Source organism: Eschscholzia californica, unplaced genomic scaffold, assembly GCF_041429995.1.
Source record: "Eschscholzia californica isolate CP2 unplaced genomic scaffold, dmEscCali1.0.p SCAF_3, whole genome shotgun sequence".
Taxonomy (NCBI): Eukaryota; Viridiplantae; Streptophyta; class Magnoliopsida; order Ranunculales; family Papaveraceae; genus Eschscholzia; species Eschscholzia californica.
The window spans coordinates 41,441,935-41,465,304 of record NW_028238420.1 but is presented as its reverse complement, the minus strand read 5'-3'; the positions used below and the strand labels follow the sequence as shown (position 1 = coordinate 41,465,304).

The 23,370-nt window shown below is 33.3% G+C and overlaps 5 long non-coding RNA genes across 6 annotated transcripts; all 5 read left to right on the top strand.

Moving 5' to 3' along the window:
- Positions 1-451: 451 nt before the first annotated feature.
- LOC147550412 (uncharacterized) lies at positions 452-1,786 on the top strand. The gene is made up of 3 exons (XR_015238592.1): positions 452-631; positions 749-805; positions 1,682-1,786. It is a non-coding gene; the product is annotated as an uncharacterized LOC147550412 (long non-coding RNA).
- A 4,809-nt stretch (positions 1,787-6,595) lies between these two features.
- Positions 6,596-7,671, top strand: LOC147550411 (uncharacterized). Its single transcript, XR_015238040.1, has 2 exons — positions 6,596-6,883; positions 7,316-7,671. It is a non-coding gene; the product is annotated as an uncharacterized LOC147550411 (long non-coding RNA).
- Positions 7,672-11,763: 4,092 nt separating this feature from the next.
- On the top strand, positions 11,764-12,549 carry LOC147550410 (uncharacterized). The gene is made up of 2 exons (XR_015238840.1): positions 11,764-11,957; positions 12,274-12,549. It is a non-coding gene; the product is annotated as an uncharacterized LOC147550410 (long non-coding RNA).
- A 4,286-nt stretch (positions 12,550-16,835) lies between these two features.
- Positions 16,836-18,447, top strand: LOC147550409 (uncharacterized). 2 transcript variants are annotated; one of them, XR_015238917.1, is made up of 3 exons: positions 16,836-16,902; positions 17,980-18,094; positions 18,189-18,447. It is a non-coding gene; the product is annotated as an uncharacterized LOC147550409 (long non-coding RNA). The 2 variants fall into 2 exon arrangements; XR_015238916.1 differs by lacking the exon at positions 16,836-16,902 and having other exon boundaries at positions 17,178-18,094.
- Positions 18,448-22,037: 3,590 nt separating this feature from the next.
- On the top strand, positions 22,038-23,034 carry LOC147550408 (uncharacterized). Its single transcript, XR_015238915.1, has 2 exons — positions 22,038-22,325; positions 22,758-23,034. It is a non-coding gene; the product is annotated as an uncharacterized LOC147550408 (long non-coding RNA).
- The last annotated feature ends 336 nt before the right edge of the window (positions 23,035-23,370 follow it).

The window sequence follows — 23,370 nt, the reverse complement described above, 5'->3', positions numbered from 1 at the left end:
GTATAATAAACAAAACAATTAGTGATACAATAACAAGTATAACAATGACAATAATTATCAACTTATTTGTTCCTAAGAGAAAAAATGTTAAGAAAAGTATTTAGACTTTCAACAAAAAAAAGAAAAGAAAAGTATTTAGAGAAAACATCTATATCTATATCTATATAACAAAACAAAATGGGGTTGTGCTGACTGGGACAAACTAAATGCTCCTTGATGGTGAGTTGGATGCTGACTTGGACAACCACTTAGGTCCTTTTTTTAAATCTGGGTCGTTCAGACTTATCTAACATATGATACCCACGATCATAGCCCTTGGATCCTACTTGACTTCAATCAATCATGTAAGTTTTCTCTTTTCTTCTTTTTTTCTGTGAATTTTAGGGTTTATAATTGATTGATATTACTATATTATGATCTTTCGTCATTACATCTGGAGAAGAAACTTGTGGCTTGATCAATGCGAGCCCTTGAAATGAAAAGTGAAAAAGATACTTTTTAGTAGAAAAAAATCAGGAAGGTTTCTCCCTTAAGGAGGATGTACGAGGGATTTGGTTGAATCCTTGGCACTCAACACAAGAGAAAAACACAAGGGGATAAGCTTAGTGGAACCGATTATGTTGTTTCTAAGGTAAATATTCTTCATTTATCTTTTTTATTCCTGTTTGATCTGATTTACCTTGTGATTCTTATTTGTTGTCAAATTCAATTGAGATGAATTTGTGTCTTTTTAATCCTCGGCACTCAGCACAAGAGAAAAACACAAGGGGATGTGCTTAGTGGAACCGATTTTGTTGTTTCTAAGGTAAATATTCTTCATTTATCTTTTTTATTCCTGTCTGATCTGATTTACCTTGTGATTCTTATTTGTTGTCAAATTCAATTGAGATGAATTTGTGTCTTTTTAATGTCTAATCTAATTTACCTTGGGATTCTGATATGTTGTCAGGGTCTAGGGGTGGGAATCGGTCCGGACCGGTCGGTATCGGATTCTAACTTCATCGAACCGGTCGACTCGGACATAAACTGTTGGTGACCACCTATTTACTCGGGCGGACTCGGACGGTCACTCTCAAGAATTCTTTGTCCATTGACCGTCCAAGACCGTTTATTTTACCGGTCCAGTCGGACACCGGACGGTCTCGGTCCGGACTTTCCAATAAATTTACTTAATTAAGAACTTTATTTTTATTACCACAAACAAAATTACTTACAAATGAAGATGTTTAGCCAAGAAATCAAAAGTAAATATAAAAAAGAAAAGACACAGTGGATCATCATTTGACAAGATATAATTAAGCCATGCACCAATGTTTGGTCTTCCAGAGGACTATATGACTATAGCCAACGATCATCATATATTCATATGTCTATAAAATTCAACGGTCAACTTCTAAAAATGAGGACAGTTTAGTCGGTCAACCTATTCGGTCACTCGTACCGGTCGGTCAGCGGTCGGTCCTTCGACATAGAATTTTGACCGTGACCGTCCGCCAATTCTTTCGGGCCGGTCGGACACTGACCGTTATGACCATCGGGTGTCCATGGACACTTTTTATCTCGGTCGAACGGGTCGGATAGCGGTCTTCCGGATCTTTTTCCCACCCCTACCTGTGTATGATATTAAAACCCTTAAAGCATTAATTTATGAGTTTCTATTCAATTGGTTTATTTATTGTAGGGTTGCAAAAGTTTGATTCTGAAACTACTTACCTGAATCAAGAAAGTCTAAATGCTTTCAATGGTCATATGTCATTCGCATCTAAAAAATGTCTTTCTAGAAAAGATATTAACTTCCAAGAATTCAAAAACCCATAAATCTTAGGTTATGACCTAAGAATTAGAGACCCATAACTCTTGGGTCATAATCGAATATGTTATTACTTTAGTAGTGTAACTTTGTGGTTGTTTTTGTATTGGTTCTTATTGTACATATGATATACTTGAAGTATTAATTCATTAAACTAAGGTTTTGTAGGTTAAGATTGACTATGATAGAATCCCTTTTAGGTTTTGGTGGTCAAGGTATTATCAGGCTACTCATTTATCATTTTAGATATTGTATGAGCATCTGGTTTGACACCAATTCAATTTTTTGTCCGCATTGAGAGTCCGTTGAAGTCAACCGTCCAAACCTTCGATAGAGGGATGCCCTTTTATGCGTGCAGAGGTAAAATACTTTCTATCTTTTAGGTATCTTTGAGAGAATATTCAATTCGGAACTCGTATGGACCATGAACGGAGAAATGACCTCATGCCATCGAATAATTGACATATTGTACCTCCTTTTGGGTTCTTTATTGTTTTTGACGAGGGTCTGTTTTGGGTTTACAAAAGGTGGTAAATTGAAGACTTCATGGTAAGCTTTTATGTTTATAATTTGATGGAAGAATTCATTATTCAGTTCAAAATAAATAGATTTTACCCAACTTAAAATGGCCTTTTAGTGTTACCAATTTACTGAATCTATGCATACAGAATTAGAGTTTCTCACGTTGATACCATGTACCTATTAAATCTGATCATTGAATCATTATGAAGGTGGCGAAATTGATGAAAGAGAAAAAGTTGGTAAAAGAGATTCAATGATTGTTGAGTTTCTTTAGCAGGATCCGACCGAAAAGAGCAGTCGAGTATGGAGAATAATTTCATCTAGGTAAATATTCTATGGAAATCTTATTCTCTTTAATGTATGGTTTTATTGCTACGGTTATTTGAGAGATATATCTTTATAAATTGTGGAAGTGCAGTAATGTGGTACATCAGTACATGGGTAGGCAGTAGGAAGCACCATCTAACCGAGCAACTACTCTCTACACTGGATATTTTCTCCTAACGTGGTTGACCTTCATCGCTCTCTGCACAATATTATAAGTTAACTTTTCATTGCTTTTGTAGTTGTACTTAATAGGTGTTTTTTGTTGAAGATTGTACTAAATAGGTTACCTCTATGAACATGGGAATGTGAAGTTGTGAACTAACTCTATGTTAAGACTGTTTCATCTGTCAGTGTATCTTTTTTTTTGTTGAAAGGATCTGTCGGTGTATCTAATATAATTATTGGTTGCGAGTTAAAAGTATATGACATTTTTCTACTCACACCAGAATACATACACCCCCGACTATAAATCCTTCAAACCAAATTAGTACTTTTTTTTCCTTTTATCAACATGTAACTTAAATTTTTTTTTTTGTGAATTTAAATTATATCCATGTTTCTACTTACACCCGAACACCCCCCTCCCCCACCCGACTATAGACCCTTGCAGTCCCAATTTGTATAATTCTTTTTGGTTGTATGGTTCTTATAACATATCCACATCAAACACGTGAATTCGGATCGCGTAGGCCCACTGACATGTTTGATATTTAGATAGGGAACTATAAAATTGATTTTCAGTCCTTCGATCAGCATACAAGTTATGGAATGATGAAGATTTTACTATTTATTTTGTGTGGAAAGCATAGAAAAAAATTGTATGGACGTGTATTCATTAATACTCATAATGTATCCGATGAAATCCTCTGTGCCAGAGGCACGGGTCATACCTAGTTCAATACAAGTGGGGGATAAGATAATAGTGATATATTTAACAAAATTACTAAAGCTAAAACCCAACTCCAAGAAGTGAATGAAAAAACCAACATGTCATAAATTAATCAAACAATATCTATTTGTTCTCGGGGCACTTTCTCATTATAAAAAACCAACATGTCATAAATTAATCAAACAATATCTATTTGTTCATCATGTTTGATTTTACTGTATTGAATGCGTTCTAAACTAGATTAATAGAAGAAAAACATTGGCCCTACACAATAACTCACCAATATTTATAAAACGAAAATCTTAGACGAAATTCCTTCCGATTAACATATTCTTATTTAACTTTATTTGAATGATCATATTGAAAACATATGGATAATTTATTGTGTTTTGAGTTACATTGTTTGATTAACTTGATTTAGAATTTTGAAGAAAAAAAAAAGAATTACACAACTTCAAATCTATTATATAAAACGCAAAGTTGTTTGCTGACTGGGACAAGTCAGAAGAAGACAAATTCGATCGTTCGTTAGAATTTTGGTGATATACTCACCTTTTGATCTATTAGCCACCCTGATTCATTGACCCACTCAAAGAAGAAAGTGAGTAAACCCCTTGATGTGGTCTGTTATCTTCATTCACGCTTTATTTCTCCTTCCCGCGTTACAGACTCTTGAGACGTTCCAACGGCAGAAATTGATTATGAAACTGATGAAGAAATTGGTTATAAAATCTATATAATAAAACAGGTTGAAGAGTGATGACTAGGACAAACATTAGAGATAAATCCAGTCGTCCGTTCCATATCATCACTAATATCAATCGTTGGATCATTTTCGTTATAATAAACGTTATAATTAGTATTAATATCAACTTTCAAATCAACCGTCGGATCATTCCTGAATGATATAATTTATATTAATATCAACCGTCAAATCTAACGGTCAAGATTTACATTTTTTCTCACTTCTCTTACATCTCTCTTTCCATCTTTCCCTCCTCTCTCTTACACTCACACTGCTCATTAACATCCATTCCTACCAATCAATTCTCCACATTTATGATGAATAAGTTTCTACAAATTAATTTATAATCCGAAATAATGATGGAATCTGTAACCACATTTCATTAATTTCTCACTTCCTTTCTTCCTTCCTTTCAAGCAAACGCCTCGTGAATCGATTGCTAGAAATAAAACGCATCCAAATTCATCCCACCATTCTCACAATTTTCAAATTCGTGGAAATGAATTATAAATTGATCAGAGTTTGTTTCTGATTTTCATGGAGAAGAAGAAAGAGTATAGTTTTATCAAAATTCATCCCATCATTTCCCTAATTTCCCAATTCATAGAGTAGAAGAAAGAACATCATTTTCTTATTTTCCCAATTTTTAGAAATGAATTATAAAATGTTAAGAGTTTGACTTCTGTTTTTTCAGACTGCAAGCATGGAGAAGAAGAAAGAGCACAACAATGGAGCCATAGTTACAACCAGAGTACTATCAGGTAAGGTTTATAAATTTAACAAATCGAGTAAAATGTGTGTCAAGTCAAAATGACGCAGAAATGTGTTAATTTTGATCAAGAGTGACAGAGGTCTTAGATACAATATTCATTTTTTCCATGGTTATGACAAACTGGTATTTTTAGTCGAGAGGAAATAGGGACTTCTGGTATGATTAATTCAGTGTTGGTCATATCTGTGGGAGAAGAAGTGAACATTCAGTTGTGATTTTTGTGAAAGGAATTAAGCTTATAAGCCTGTCTATACTGTTTAACTGCAATTTCAATTCGATTTAGGTTTAGTATACGGGTTCCCATGTTTCTTCTTCTCTTCAACACAAATACATCAATTGTGAATAACTCCATTAACAACACCAAGAAGATGATTACGGTTTGATGGTTGTTTACCAACATACATCTAATTGTTAGAAAGCTTTTTGTATAACTATTGAAAGCTTCTTGTATAACATTGAGATATGCTTCCTGAATGTTAGATAAAGTGGTGAGTTTTTACTTCTAGACATTGTGTATGACTGCTTGGACCTAATTTTTTTTGTTCTTGAAGTAAATATGTCATCCGTTCCACACATCGTTAACCCATCTTCTTCTTGATCAATCAAAAATTCGTTAACCCATCTTCTTCTTGACCCATCTTCTTCTTAACCCATCGTCTTCTTAATCAATCACAGATTCGTTACTTTCCTTCTTCTTATAATTCTTCCACCACTGAAAATTACTCAGTTGAAACCCATTAAACCCATCATCAAGAACCTGATTCTAGACTTCATCTTCTCTTAAAGTAGGTATTTCTTCTCATCAATTCATCACTAACCTTGAATAACCTTTGAAATTGTGAAAGCAGTTGTAAGGGAAAGACGGGAAGAGAGATGGTAGAGAAAGACGGAAGAGAGAGAGAGCGTGTCCTTGGTGTGTGAAAACAGTTTTCACATGTATTTTGTGGGAAAAGAAAGTCAGACATTTTCCCACTTTATTTTACAATGGGAATGTTATTTTCTTACTCAACTTGACCAACCAAACGGTACGAAAATTGATTTTCTCAACCTATTTTTACACGTATCAAACAGACCCTTAATGAGAAAGAGATTGAGAGATGACTCAAAATTAACTATCTTCAATTTCTAATGGACTATCACGCCGACTACGTTATGGAGGAGTTGTATTACCATATGATATACAGTGTCTAACCTACCTAATGGTTCAAATTAATAGTTCTTATTTATATGATTTAAACGTAAGAGACACTATGCAATAAGAAAAGAAGTTAAATGATGGTTTTAGTTGGTACATTGTTTTTCATTTTAACCTTCGACGATGTCATAAAAGCACATGTTAATGTCCTGCTCTACGCAATCTGGGAAAAGAATTGAATGGAGGTTTTAGTTAGTACATTTTCATTTGAGCCTCCTGTGATAAAAGCATATGCCCGTGCCCTTAGGGCACGGGTTATACCTAGTTGGTTATAAAATTGATTATGAAATTCAACCTATTGGATGTTACAAACCCCTTAATCTGGTACGTTGTCTTCTTATCTTCGTTATCTTCTTGTCTTTGCGCCTTACTTCTCCTTCCCGCGTTACAACCTCTTGATGGCATTGATTATGAAATTCAACCTGATGTCACAAAATTGATGGCAGAAGAAATTGATTATAAATCATGGTTGAATTTCAGTTTCTTAGGTGTGCATCCCCAAATCTTCTTTCTTCCCCTAATCGAAATGGTGAATCATGGCAGAAGAAATTCATTCCAAATCGAAATAAAGAATCGTAGCAGAAGAATTTCTTCCTCTTCGGATGAACACATTTCAGTAATATGTATTACAATAACTTTTTCTCTTTCTATTTCTCTCTTTATGTCTTTTATTCTTTACATGTTTGTGGTTTTAGTTTTGACTCAAAGATCTGTAATTTTGTTTTCTCATCTTTATTAGGGTTGTTATCCAAAAGAATAGAGCAATCAATCTTATTCTATGTTATTTTTCGTACATCGATCAACTGTTTGATAGAAGGTCCTGCGATTTCTGTAATTGCCTTATAACTGTTTGATAAAATCTCTTACTTCAAATTGGTACAGGTCAAGACTTTCTATGTCAATGTCATGCACTCGTGCATTTTTTTTACCATCTTCGAGTTTAAGAGAATCAATATATTAACGAACAACCATAAAATGATTGAGAATGCAATATATGGTTTTAGTTATTTATTCGTTACTATCCTCAGATAACCATTGTGTATTTAATTGCCCAGGATCATTAAAGAATCATGGTCGACTCTATGCCAGCTCTTCAGTAATGAGAATGCAACCATTGTCGGCCTTCAATAGGGGATGCACTCGAAAAACTCTTCTTTGTAAGTACATCTCTTACCCAATCTGTTGGTTGCACTCATTGTTTCCTGTGTCAAATTTTTTGGCAGTGAATCAATATTTTTTTGCTTGTGTTTGATATATTATTCAAAGTTGATGTGGCTGTAACAAACATTATTTTATTGGTTATTTCTTGCTAGATTGTTCCAATTATCGCTTTATCATCTTGTGTAATTTGGTGATGTTTCATATCATCTTCTTAAGTCTGGTAAATATGAGTATAAACTGATTGTAATAATGTTTCCGCTTTTAGATGAGTACTAGGCATAACCCGTGCCTCCGGCACGAACATTTCTGTTGAGCAGTTAACGCGTTATAAAGTAGTGGACCTGTTGCTATCAAGATTAATGATCATCGCAAAAATAAACCTTCTTATAAAAGTGTATATCTTACAAAAATAAATAATTGAACACAAATAACTTAAAAATAATAATCTATGCCACATTTTGAAGAGTTACTAAGTGTCTGGATCCTCTTTTGTCATTTAATTATTTGATTTCTCCCGAGCATAAAGACTCAGTTCAGTTGTGTAATATGAACATGACGTACAACAATCCAGTAGGTGATGATTATCCAAAGTAGGAGTCAATTAAGTATGAATCCATTTCGTTTGTTCATTTTGGAAAAGCAAAAACCAACTCACTTGATCAAATCACATTGCATAAACTATATCCCGCTACTACCGATTTCGAGGTCAAGATCAGTCTCTAGGTCCTTCGTATCATCATCAAAGTCCAATTCCGTCAGATAATTGTTGAGCCCAACCTTTACAACTACAGGTTGTTGGTCTGCATGATTTCATCAACACTCTACATAAGTTGTTGGTCTAGTTCATCAAATTGATTGTTCTCGTCCAATAGATCTTCTAGAAGGTTCTTTAGAAACCACTCATGGTTCCGAATCTCTGGTATGGTTATGCTTTGTAACGTGAAACGGTAAAAAAGTCTGAGATTAATATAAGAACCATGAATGTAAAATCATCCATAGAACTCGGAATACATATATTCTCGCCTGCAAGAAACATCAAAAAAAAAAGGGTCAAACAACAAACCACAAACACAAAAAATATTTTAGAAAGACGGTGTTCTTTATCTGATAAGAGAAATGCCAAAAAAATTTGTGAGCAAATCTAGCTTATAGTTCTTCCGACCTCAAAATGTCAATAGGTACACTAAAAATTAGGATCTATTCGAAAGAAAATCATTAGCCGTTGAAGAAGTTCCAAAAAAAAATCTTGAGATGAGATGGAGACACGCGGGAGTAATGCCATCGGGAATTGAACAATCAAAATTCATCGCATGAAACAAAAGACAAGTGAGCTAAGTTGGCTATATCTATGATAAGAACACAGTCCTACTAATTTCAGTAAGAACCTGTATACATTCTTCTGGACTCCTCGGGATTCTCAAAAGCATATGCACTCATCAGCATGACACGAAGGCTTACCCCACATGACCATACATCTGCAATCCGATATCCATTGAAAACGTGTATGCGGATCAATGTGGACTTCATTTTGGCTCTTTAAAACATTTTTCTAGGTTTTACTGGCGCATGACCAGATCAATGCAGGTTTTGACGATTGTCTCTTAATTTTGTTTTTGTATCCTCTTCTATCTATTGGAGCATCCTTATCAAAATCCGTGCACTATTAAGCCAAATAGTTAGCAAGTTGTAGCTAGTAAGACCAAACAGTTTTTTAACCTTGCCATCATATTCCTTCTTAAGCAGTATTTCTGGAGCTATATGGGCAGGCCCCACAGTTGATTTTGGATGTGAGTTCAACACTGATGACTGATCAAGTAGCCAAGTCAAGATGTAAAGCTTGAGATATGGTAAACCAACTTACATAGAGAAACATCATATTAAGCATCTTCCATGTCATGTGGTGCACAAATATTTTCATAAAGACAGAGCTGATATAATCAGTCTTGCTTACATAAAAATTATGTGACACCAAAGTTGCTGGTGAACCTAATACACCATCAGTACAATTATTGAAAGGGCAATGCGTATGTTCGAGTACCTAAAGTCGCATATCTTCAACAGTGGAGTTGAGTTTTCCATCCAACAGTACTGTGTTTTCCAACTAAAGATCATGATGGTATACTTGCTTCATGAAGTAACAGTACAGAAACATGAAAATCAATAATTCACACTTACGTAATCATGGTAATCGAAAACTGTAACTTATATGGAGAAACTGACAGAAATAGAGAGAAATAGAGGGGTAAGTTCAACATTGAGTTTACCTTGAAATCTTCAGCAATTTCACACACTGAATGCTGAAAGGGCGTTCCGATGATCAAAGTTTAGTACCTCAGCTCTCTGGAGAGAAATCCATAATTCTTTTCTAGTATTCCCTCATTTCACTGGTTGAACAAAAAATACAACAGACAAATGGGGCGTCTATATGACTATGTAAATAGGTGTTTCGGAAAGGTTAAATTGTTCATACAGGAGAGTGATCGTGCATGACGATAACAGTGAGACTTCTTCACACCTCTGGCGTTTGGCGCTGATTTCCTCAACCTTCATTTACGCCGCAAGATGTAGTCATCTGCAAAGTTAAGAGAGAGATAATCAAGTGTTGAGATGGTTATCTGTAGTAAGGCTAGAGTTGTACAAACCGCTAACAGTCAACATTATTTTGAGTCGCGCTCATAAGAATTAGTAATTAGTCCTTCTAAATATAATGCTTCGGTTTCTTTCGAGCCTAAAACATCGTTCTATCTAAAAGACAGGGAATCCACAAATTTTCTATTTTTAGGTCTTTTAGCTCATAAATTCAAATGTAGTCATGGTTGTACAGAGATGTCAATGGCACTTTGGTAATGGAGTTGTTCAATTTCATTACTCTTAGAACGTTTGCCAGTTTCTTTGACCTTTTTTATTTCTTAGGTTAAAGAAAACCAACTCCCAAAAAGCTAAGATTCTCATAAACATATCAAATTCATACATATTAAAAGATGGAAAGGCAAGCAATACCTAAATTAATTGTTGGAGTCTCTCAAATAGATCATGGTATAGAATTGAGTAAAGATATAGTATAAGAAACACATTGGAAAGCATTAGAAGAAATAGATGAACATAAGAAACAGAAATAACATAAAAAGAAAAATTAAGTCAACCAAAATTTATTACGGTAAGAATACGGAAGAAGAGTAAATGAGGTAAAAATACGATTGAGGAGAGAGGGTAAAAAACCTGGCTAATTGGAGAAACCAATTAAAACATTGATAGACCTTCTCCAACATAAGAATACTTATGTCTAGGAATGTTAATTCTTCATGTTGTGATTCAGCAAAACCCCTTGTAAATCCCAACCCTAATTGTAAGAGAGGGAGAGAGAAAAAAAGAAGACCCAAAAAGTAGCATGGTCTGAGAAACTGTGTCAGCATCCTAAGTCCTAACGGTGTCAAATTCACTATTTCTTCATCATTATTTCAGTTTCTTTTCTGAAAATCGAGAATATCAAGAGAACGTTGTAAAGAGAGAAGCCAGTGACATACGATAGAATAAATGGTGTTTTAAATGAGGGTAAAATAAAGGACGTTATGAGGGTAAATGAAAGGGGTAAACGGGGATGAAGCTTAGTAGTATGAGAGGTATTGAACTGAAAGTAGGAGGTTAAGGGTTTTGAGAATAAATGAAAACAGTTATGATGGGGAAACAACGAACGTGAATCAGATAAAACGATGAGAATTGTCCTTGTCATATATCTAAGTGGTTGTTGAGTCAGCATCTATACCTATATGGTTGTCTAGTCAGCAGCATTTATTTTGTCCCAGTCAGCAAAATAAGTTATGTTTTGTTATATAGACTAGGGTATATCCCGTGCCCTAGTATCAATCAAATGTTACGAAATTTATTAAGAGAGACAAGATTTCTATTAGTTATTATTTTTTTTTTCTTTTCTCTTAAATTACTTATTATTTTATTGAGAGGGAGAGATTTTAATTTCTTTTTTTAACTCTTGAAATTTATTTTGTTTCTTTTTTTCTTAAATTGGTTTTTCATTTCTAAGAAGGAAACGATTGTTGTTTTTTGAATAGGTAACTTTATTTCTACAAAGGGCTATATTTTAAATTTTGAGAAGGGCTTCTAAACAATATCTTTTTTTTTAAAAAGGATGTTTGTCCCAGTCATAGTTTTCCCTTCTATTTTGTTACATAGATAATATATATATATATATATATATATATATATATATATATATATATATATATATATATATATACACACTAGCAAATCTACGGGTGAATCTTGAAGATTTCTACATTATTTTCATCATAATCTTGTAAATCTTGTGTATTCATCAATCTTCCATGTTTAGCCGTTGAAGTTGGGAGTTGCATGATTCTAGTAAAAAGAATATCATTGTATGCCTAGGTACTTATCTCTCCTATAAATACACTAACCAGTTACCCACTTTTATAAGGTACAAACAAATGGCCAAGTTCGTACAAGTTTGGGTTATGTTTGCCCTTCTTCTCATCGCCTCTACGGTCTCGGTCTCAGCTGGTATTACTTTTATCCTTTTCGTTTCTCGCATCGCATAAAATTATTATTTACTTTAGTCCACAGTAGAATTGGTAGTGTCATTAGAAAATATTAGTATTTTTCTATGTCCACATCAACTTCTCGATGTCATGATAGTATTTTTTTTTTTCTGCTGTAATTATCGATTTCATTTTATAAAAAGAAATAGATGTTATAAAACTGATAATTACTTTTTTCAAAATCTTTTGACAAAATAATATTACTATTTTTTACTGTTACGACAATGATGCTCATGACTGGCATATAATTAATTTTGGGGTTTTGTGATGGTAATCAGGTGGGCAGAAAGTACTGGAAAATATGGCGATCCATCCAAATGGGACGATTTGCATTCCTACATGCGTTCCATCTTGCAGTAAATTATGCCTCGACAAAGGGTACAAAGTAGGGGGATATTGCTACGTCCCTGGAGATTGTTGTGCTTGTCAGGAGAAGACAGTTTAAGCTCTAATTCCATATTTATCTTTTAGCTTACCGTTGATATATGGATTAACTGAAATAAATAAATATCGTATTCAATCATCAATATGTATCAAATAAACATTTTAAACAATTTTGTCCTTAAGAAAACTCATATACATATATACGTGTGTGTCTGTGTATCTGGATCAAGGCCTGCTCTTATGGTAGCAATCAAATAGACGTTTTTTGCCAATTTTTGTAAATCTGTTGAGAAGTATTTTGAAACGATTAATGGGTCTATGCCTGACTAAAAGCTTGGAGGAATTCCGGGCAAAGTTACGCGGTTGAGCCAAATTTCGTGAGAAAAGGTACAAACACTAATACAATAACAGATTGTATCAATGTAACACCATTTTGTTCCATCAAAAACGTTTTTTACGATTAAGCACTATTTTGTACTAAAAAGACTAGCTTTTACCAATAATCCAATTTATCGAAATTATAAAAAAAAAATTTAATTGTTTAGGGGTGCCTCGAACCCTTGACCTCCAAGGTGGAAGACTATACCTTATACCACTCCAACCAAGGGTTGTTGGCAACTTATCACAATTGTTTTGTCCCAAGAAATATTAGTTTGTACCAGAAAAACAATAGATTGTCTAAACAAACAGTACTTTGTTTAAAATACAAAAAAAAAAAAAAATTAATCAAGAATTGATAAATTAATCTTAAAAATCAAGCGAAAACTGCAAATATCAGACACAAGAAATGAAGTTTTCGTTTAGGTCAGCTTTGATTTGGAGAGTTGAAATAAAAAGAGATCTATAACTTAGTTTAACTAGCACAGATTTATAACCTAATCAAACTAAAGAAACCATGTAAATCAAATTTAATCTATTCGGCTTTTATCTCAAATCGAATATCATACAAGAAAACAAAAACCAAATCATAATCTAACTAAAGACACCATGTTAAGCCAATTAAAATCATTTCTTCATTATTAAGACATATTAATTTGGCTTAAGGTGCCACAAACCCATATTATTTTGGCCTAAATGGCCATGCTGGTATTCTAGTGGCTTTTGGGCATGTACCAACTTTGTTTAGCCTAAACAACCAATTTTCTCATATATAATATGTATTTAATATATAATTGTTATATATATAGTACACAAAATAAAAGCTAACAAGTTTCTCGAAAAATATAACTAAAAATTATTGAACCAAGTAATGAACCTAAATAAAAACAAAACGTTAAGTTAAACCAAAAATTATATTTTATAAAATAATAAACCTGACCAGTGTAAAATATAAAATATTAGCTGACTAATATTACTAATGTATTGTTGTTGGGAGTGTTTGAAGTCATACTTCACATTGGCCTTTGGGTTTGGTACTAAACTTTACCCTTTATAAAATGACCATCATTCAATCAACTTTTCGCATGGGTTTTTGAGTAATGTTTTACATCATTTTATGTTGTTTGGATAGTTCTTTATTACTGTTAATCTTATATAAGTTGTAATAGAGATTTATAGATTCTAACGATCAATTTAAGTTGGGCATACCTCACAAACGAATTTGTAGATAGAAACTCGTTTTTTTGAGAGGGCAACTCGTTTTTGTTAAATATCCACTGATTTGGTTAAATATTTATGAAAATAAAGATTGATATTAAATATCTAACACAAATATTTTTCCTAAAATTTATGGAAAGGGTTATTAACTTAACCAGTATAAACCTTTGGTTTATCAATGGTTAAAAACTATTTATGAAATGGCAAAAATGAGAGATAATTAAAGGAATGATGCATGGGGCCAACCAAATAGTTAATTTTTGGATTTATTTTACATTTTCGGTTTATTTTGGTTTTATTTTATTTATTGATTTAGGAGTGGATATATGACTCATTGCCCCCTATTTTTGGACCTTAAACTCAAAAATCCTAAATTAAATGAAATAAAACTTCCTTTGCACTTAATTTCAACATTCAAGACTTCATCAACAAAAATCACACATACTTCTAAAAGAATTTAGATCTGAGTGAAGTTTCTAACAAAATCTTAAAATTCATTAAAGACAATTCAACTTAACCTTAGATATATACATGATCTTGACGCGCATGAATAAATAAAAATTAACCATCGACACCGTAAAGAGTTATTCCTTAACATTTTAGGGCATACACGACATTTATGGTTGTTACAATCTTATGGCGAGCATGTTCAGTGTAAGTGACAACATCACGAATGCTATTCTGCAAAAAGATCTTCAAAACACCTCGAATTTCTTCATAGAGAGAGAGAGATGTCGAGAGAGAGAGAGGGGGCATGTTAGTGAGAGATATCGTGAGAGAGAGAGGGACTGTGAGAGATAGAGTAAGAAGAAAAAATAGGACAAAAATGGTATTGGTGGTGGCGGCTGGAGGTGGTGGCCGGAGTTGAAGAATAAGAAGAAATATTTTATTTCCCCTTAAAATTTATTTTTTCGAAAAATATTCTAAATTTCACATCTTCCCTTTAAAATATTTCACCCGGGATAATATTCTTATTTCCCCTAATCAACGACCTTTCTTTAAAGGCAATGTGTTTTTTTTTTTTGGTAAAGGCAATGTGTTTTGTTCTCAACACTTGGTTAAAAAGTTGACCAAGTATAGTTAAAAGGTCTATTTTCCTTGGTCGATGACAATTTTCAGCCGCAATCTTAACCAAAAGAAATATCCTTCTTCCTTCTCTTTTCTCTATCTCGTCTCTCTCCAGAGACCTGGTTTCGTCTGGACGAATCAGACCTTTTCAGGACGAGAGAGAGAAGAAGTTAAAGATAACTTTCTTGCTTGTGTGTACTTTTGGATTTGAAGAGACCGAAAGTGATTTGAGCTGGGTTTAGATAGATTTTGAATGGTGAAGAAGAGAAGATATAATCAAGTTGAGTTAGAAATGAAGAAATCGTTTGTATGCTTCAAGACATGGCTGACCCAAGTCTACGAGAGGTGTAAGGCGAAAGTGAAAATGAGGCCCTATACGCACTAATTAAAAATTAATTTTCCGTTGAGTTTTTATTAAAGGAACTTTCTTTAGATTTTCTTAATTTTTTTTTGTTTGTTTTAGCATACCAGGATCACTCCAAAAGCTTTTTTCGACTACTAAAATATAATTAAAAAATGCTAAAATTTTGACCTGAAGTAGAAAAATTAAATCTAAAATACATTGTTATCAATTAGTGTTACTCCGATATTTAATTTAAAGACTATACCAGTATAATAAACAAAAAAATTTGTGATACAATAACAAGTATAACAATGACAATAATTATCAACTTATTTGTTCCTAAGAGAAAAAATGTTAAGAAAAGTATTCAGACTTTCAACAAAAAAAAAAGAAAAGAAAAGTATGTAGAGAAAACATCTATATCTATATAACAAAACAAAATGGGGTTGTGCTGACTGGGACAAAATAAATGCTCCTTGATGGTGAGTTGGATGCTGACTTGGACAACCACTTAGATCTTTTTTTAAATCTGGGTCGTTCAGACTTATCTAACATATGGTACCCACAATCATAGCCCTTGGATCCTACTTGACTTAGGTCATTAAAACGGTCAAACCTCCGCATTAAACCCTTGCCGTTTAAATCTCTTCGTCCCCTATCACCACTAATCTAAACAATTGAATCTGAACAATCATGACCTTTCAAATAAAAGAAGTAAAACCCTATCTCTCTCTCTTCATTTCCCACTCGCACGTTTCTGCTCCTCTTTCTCTCCATATCTAAAACTTTTCGATTTTCATCAAAACTCAAACCACACATTTCTTCTTCTCAAGAAGTGTTGTTTTTTTTTCCGTCGGTTTCTTTATTATCGATGTTCTCATTCTGAAATCAAGAACCCGTTCTATCTCTTTAAAATAGATTTGTTGTTGATTGAAATCCGAGATGATTAGTCTCTTCATGGGAGTTCTTGAAAGGTTGAAAGAGGGTTTTCAGACCCAAATTTCCTACTTCTTTGTTTTTTTCTTTATTGAAACCCTAAGTCTTCAATCAATCATGTAAGTTTTCTCTTTTCTTCTTTTTTTCTGTGAATTTTAGGGTTTATAATTGATTGATATTACTATATTATGATCTTTCGTCATTACATCTGGAGAAGATACTTGTGGCTTGATCAATGCGAGCCCTTGAAATGAAAAGTGAAAAAGATACTTTTTAGTAGAAAAAAATCAGGAAGGTTTCTTCCTTAAGGAGAATGTACGAGGGATTTGGTTGAATCCTTGGCACTCAACACAAGAGAAAAACACAAGGGGATAAGCTTAGTGGAACCGATTATGTTGTTTCTATGGTAAATATTCTTCATTTATCTTTTTTATTCCTGTTTGATCTGATTTACCTTGTGATTCTTATTTGTTGTCAAATTCAATTGAGATGAATTTGTGTCTTTTTAATCCTCGGCACTCAGCACAAGAGAAAAACACAAGGGGATGTGCTTAGTGGAACCGATTTTGTTGTTTCTAAGGTAAATATTCTTCATTTATCTTTTTTATTCCTGTCTGATCTGATTTACCTTGTGATTCTTATTTGTTGTCAAATTCAATTGAGATGAATTTGTGTCATTTTAATGTCTAATCTAATTTACCTTGGGATTCTGATATGTTGTCAGGGTCTGTGTATGATATTAAAACCCTTAAAGCATTAATTTATGAGTTTCTATTCAATTGGTTTATTTGTTGTAGGGTTGCAAAAGTTTGATTCTGAAACTACTTACCTGAATCAAGAAAGTCGAAATGCTTTCAATGGTCATATGTCATTCGCATCTAAAAAATGTCTTTCTAGAAAAGGTATTAACTTCCAAGAATTCAAAAACCCATAAATCTTAGGTTATGACCTAAGAATTAGAGACCCATAACTCTTGGGTCATAATCGAATATGTTATTACTTTAGTAGTGTAACTTTGTGGTTGTTTTTGTATTGGTTCTTATTGTACATATGATATACTTGAAGTATTAATTCATTAAACTAAGGTTTTGTAGGTTAAGATTGACTATGATAGAATCCCTTTTAGGTTTTGGTGGTCAAGGTATTATCAGGCTACTCATTTATCATTTTAGATATTGTATGAGCATCTGGTTTGACACCAAATCAATTTTTTGTCCGCATTGAGAGTCCGTTGAAGTCAACCGTCCAAACCTTCGATAGAGGGATGCCCTTTTATGCGTGCAGAGGTAAAATACTTTCTATCTTTTAGGTATCTTTGAGAGAATATTCAATTCGGAACTCGTATGGACCATGAACGGAGAAATGACCTCATGCCATCGAATAATTGACATATTGTACCTCCTTTTGGGTTCTTTATTGTTTTTGACGAGGGTCTGTTTTGGGTTTACAAAAGGTGGTAAATTGAAGACTTCATGGTAAGCTTTTATGTTTATAATTTGATGGAAGAATTCATTATTTAGTTCAAAATAAATAGATTTTACCCAACTTAAAATGGCCTTTTAGTGTTACCAATTTACTGAATCTATGCATACAGAATTAGAGTTTCTCACGTTGATACCATGTACCTATTAAATCTGATCATTGAATCATTATGAAGGTGGAGAAATTGATGAAAGAGAAAAAGTTGGTAAAAGAGATTCAATGATTGTTGAGTTTCTTTAGCAGGATCCGACCGAAAAGAGCAGTCGAGTATGGAGAATAATTTCATCTAGGTAAATATTCTATGGAAATCTTATTCTCTTTAATGTATGGTTTTATTGCTACGGTTATTTGAGAGATATATCTTTATAAATTGTGGAAGTGCAGTAATGTGGTACATCAGTACATGGGTAGGCAGTAGGAAGCACCATCTAACCGAGCAACTACTCTCTACACTGGATATTTTCTCCTAACGTGGTTGACCTTCATCGCTCTCTGCACAATATTATAAGTTAACTTTTCATTGCTTTTGTAGTTGTACTTAATAGGTGTTTTTTGTTGAAGATTGTACTAAATAGGTTACCTCTATGAACATGGGAATGTGAAGTTGTGAACTAACTCTATGTTAAGACTGTTTCATCTGTCAGTGTATCTTTTTTTTTTGTTTGAAAGGATCTGTCGGTGTATCTAATATAATTATTGGTTGCGAGTTAAAAGTATATGACATTTTTCTACTCACACCAGAATACATACACCCCCGACTATAAATCCTTCAAACCAAATTAGTACTTTTTTTTCCTTTTATCAACATGTAACTTACAATTTTTTTTTTGTGAATTTAAATTATATCCATGTTTCTACTTACACCCGAACACCCCCCTCCCCCACCCGACTATAGACCCTTGCAGTCCCAATTTGTATAATTCTTTTTGGTTGTATGGTTCTTATAACATATCCACATCAAACACGTGAATTCGGATCGCGTAGGCCCACTGACATGTTTGATATTTAGATAGGGAACTATAAAATTGATTTTCAGTCCTTCGATCAGCATACAAGTTATGGAATGATGAAGATTTTACTATTTATTTTGTGTGGAAAGCATAGAAAAAAATTGTATGGACGTGTATTCATTAATACTCATAATGTATCCGATGAAATCCTCTGTGCCAGAGGCACGGGTCATACCTAGTTCAATACAAGTGGGGGATAAGATAATAGTGATATATTTAACAAAATTACTAAAGCTAAAACCCAACTCCAAGAAGTGAATGAAAAAACCAACATGTCATAAATTAATCAAACAATATCTATTTGTTCTCGGGGCACTTTCTCATTATAAAAAACCAACATGTCATAAATTAATCAAACAATATCTATTTGTTCATCATGTTTGATTTTACTGTATTGAATGCGTTCTAAACTAGATTAATAGAAGAAAAACATTGGCCCTACACAATAACTCACCAATATTTATAAAACGAAAATCTTAGACGAAATTCCTTCCGATTAACATATTCTTATTTAACTTTATTTGAATGATCATATTGAAAACATATGGATAATTTATTGTGTTTTGAGTTACATTGTTTGATTAACTTGATTTAGAATTTTGAAGAAAAAAAAAAGAATTACACAACTTCAAATCTATTATATAAAACGCAAAGTTGTTTGCTGACTGGGACAAGTCAGAAGAAGACAAATTCGATCGTTCGTTAGAATTTTGGTGATATACTCACCTTTTGATCTATTAGCCACCCTGATTCATTGACCCACTCAAAGAAGAAAGTGAGTAAACCCCTTGATGTGGTCTGTTATCTTCATTCACGCTTTATTTCTCCTTCCCGCGTTACAGACTCTTGAGACGTTCCAACGGCAGAAATTGATTATGAAACTGATGAAGAAATTGGTTATAAAATCTATATAATAAAACAGGTTGAAGAGTGATGACTAGGACAAACATTGGAGATAAATCCAGTCGTCCGTTCCATATCATCACTAATATCAATCGTTGGATCATTTTCGTTATAATAAACGTTATAATTAGTATTAATATCAACTTTCAAATCAACCGTCGGATCATTCCTGAATGATATAATTTATATTAATATCAACCGTCAAATCTAACGGTCAAGATTTACATTTTTTCTCACTTCTCTTACATCTCTCTTTCCATCTTTCCCTCCTCTCTCTTACACTCACACTGCTCATTAACATCCATTCCTACCAATCAATTCTCCACATTTATGATGAATAAGTTTCTACAAATTAATTTATAATCCGAAATAATGATGGAATCTGTAACCACATTTCATTAATTTCTCACTTCCTTTCTTCCTTCCTTTCTAGCAAACGCCTCGTGAATCGATTGCTAGAAATAAAACGCATCCAAATTCATCCCACCATTCTCACAATTTTCAAATTCGTGGAAATGAATTATAAATTGATCAGAGTTTGTTTCTGATTTTCATGGAGAAGAAGAAAGAGTATAGTTTCATCAAAATTCATCCCATCATTTCCCTAATTTCCCAATTCATAGAGTAGAAGAAAGAACATCATTTTCTTATTTTCCCAATTTTTAGAAATGAATTATAAAATGTTAAGAGTTTGACTTCTGTTTTTTCAGACTGCAAGCATGGAGAAGAAGAAAGAGCACAACAATGGAGCCATAGTTACAACCAGAGTACTATCAGGTAAGGTTTATAAATTTAACAAATCGGGTAAAATGTGTGTCAAGTCAAAATGACGCAGAAATGTGTTAATTTTGATCAAGAGTGACAGAGGTCTTAGATACAATATTCATTTTTTCCATGGTTATGACAAACTGGTATTTTTAGTCGAGAGGAAATAGGGACTTCTGGTATGATAAATTCAGTGTTGGTCATATCTGTGGGAGAAGAAGTGAACATTCAGTTGTGATTTTTGTGAAAGGAATTAAGCTTATAAGCCTGTCTATACTGTTTAACTGCAATTTCAATTCGATTTAGGTTTAGTATACGGGTTCCCATGTTTCTTCTTCTCTTCAACACAAATACATCAATTGTGAATAACTCCATTAACAACACCAAGAAGATGATTACGGTTTGATGGTTGTTTACCAACATACATCTAATTGTTAGAAAGCTTTTTGTATAACTATTGAAAGCTTCTTGTATAACATTGAGATATGCTTCCTGAATGTTAGATAAAGTGGTGAGTTTTTACTTCTAGACATTGTGTATGACTGCTTGGACCTAATTTTTTTTGTTCTTGAAGTAAATATGTCATCCGTTCCACACATCGTTAACCCATCTTCTTCTTGATCAATCAAAAATTCGTTAACCCATCTTCTTCTTGACCCATCTTCTTCTTAACCCATCGTCTTCTTAATCAATCACAGATTCGTTACTTTCCTTCTTCTTATAATTCTTCCACCACTGAAAATTACTCAGTTGAAACCCATTAAACCCATCATCAAGAACCTGATTCTAGACTTCATCTTCTCTTAAAGTAGGTATTTCTTCTCATCAATTCATCACTAACCTTGAATAACCTTTGAAATTGTGAAAGCAGTTGTAAGGGAAAGACGGGAAGAGAGATGGTAAAGAAAGACGGAAGAGAGAGAGAGAGCGTGTCCTTGGTGTGTGAAAACAGTTTTCACATGTATTTTGTGGGAAAAGAAAGTCAGACATTTTCCCACTTTATTTTACAATGGGAATGTTATTTTCTTACTCAACTTGACCAACCAAACGGTACGAAAATTGATTTTCTCAACCTATTTTTACACGTATCAAACAGACCCTTAATGAGAAAGAGATTGAGAGATGACTCAAAATTAACTATCTTCAATTTCTAATGGACTATCACGCCGACTACGTTATGGAGGAGTTGTATTACCATATGATATACAGTGTCTAACCTACCTAATGGTTCAAATTAATAGTTCTTATTTATATGATTTAAACGTAAGAGACACTATGCAATAAGAAAAGAAGTTAAATGATGGTTTTAGTTGGTACATTGTTTTTCATTTTAACCTTCGAAGATGTCATAAAAGCACATGTTAATGTCCTGCTCTACGCAATCTGGGAAAAGAATTGAATGGAGGTTTTAGTTAGTACATTTTCATTTGAGCCTCCTGTGATAAAAGCATATGCCCGTGCCCTTAGGGCACGGGTTATACCTAGTTGGTTATAAAATTGATTATGAAATTCAACCTATTGGATGTTACAAACCCCTTAATCTGGTACGTTGTCTTCTTATCTTCGTTATCTTCTTGTCTTTGCGCCTTACTTCTCCTTCCCGCGTTACAACCTCTTGATGGCATTGATTATGAAATTCAACCTGATGTCACAAAATTGATGGCAGAAGAAATTGATTATAAATCATGGTTGAATTTCAGTTTCTTAGGTGTGCATCCCCAAATCTTCTTTCTTCCCCTAATCGAAATGGTGAATCATGGCAGAAGAAATTCATTCCAAATCGAAATAAAGAATCGTAGCAGAAGAATTTCTTCCTCTTCGGATGAACACATTTCAGTAATATGTATTACAATAACTTTTTCTCTTTCTATTTCTCTCTTTATGTCTTTTATTCTTTACATGTTTGTGGTTTTAGTTTTGACTCAAAGATCTGTAATTTTGTTTTCTCATCTTTATTAGGGTTGTTATCCAAAAGAATAGAGCAATCAATCTTATTCTATGTTATTTTTCGTACATCGATCAACTGTTTGATAGAAGGTCCTGCGATTTCTGTAATTGCCTTATAACTGTTTGATAAAATCTCTTACTTCAAATTGGTACAGGTCAAGACTTTCTATGTCAATGTCATGCACTCGTGCATTTTTTTTACCATCTTCGAGTTTAAGAGAATCAATATATTAACGAACAACCATAAAATGATTGAGAATGCAATATATGGTTTTAGTTATTTATTCGTTACTATCCTCAGATAACCATTGTGTATTTAATTGCCCAGGATCATTAAAGAATCATGGTCGACTCTATGCCAGCTCTTCAGTAATGAGAATGGAACCATTGTCGGCCTTCAATAGGGGATGCACTCGAAAAACTCTTCTTTGTAAGTACATCTCTTACCCAATCTGTTGGTTGCACTCATTGTTTCCTGTGTCAAATTTTTTGGCAGTGAATCAATATTTTTTTGCTTGTGTTTGATATATTATTCAAAGTTGATGTGGCTGTAACAAACATTATTTTATTGGTTATTTCTTGCTAGATTGTTCCAATTATCGCTTTATCATCTTGTGTAATTTGGTGATGTTTCATATCATCTTCTTAAGTCTGGTAAATATGAGTATAAACTGATTGTAATAATGTTTCCGCTTTTAGATGAGTACTAGGCATAACCCGTGCCTCCGGCACGAACATTTCTGTTGAGCAGTTAACGCGTTATAAAGTAGTGGACCTGTTGCTATCAAGATTAATGATCATCGCAAAAATAAACCTTCTTATAAAAGTGTATATCTTACAAAAATAAATAATTGAACACAAATAACTTAAAAATAATAATCTATGCCACATTTTGAAGAGTTACTAAGTGTCTGGATCCTCTTTTGTCATTTAATTATTTG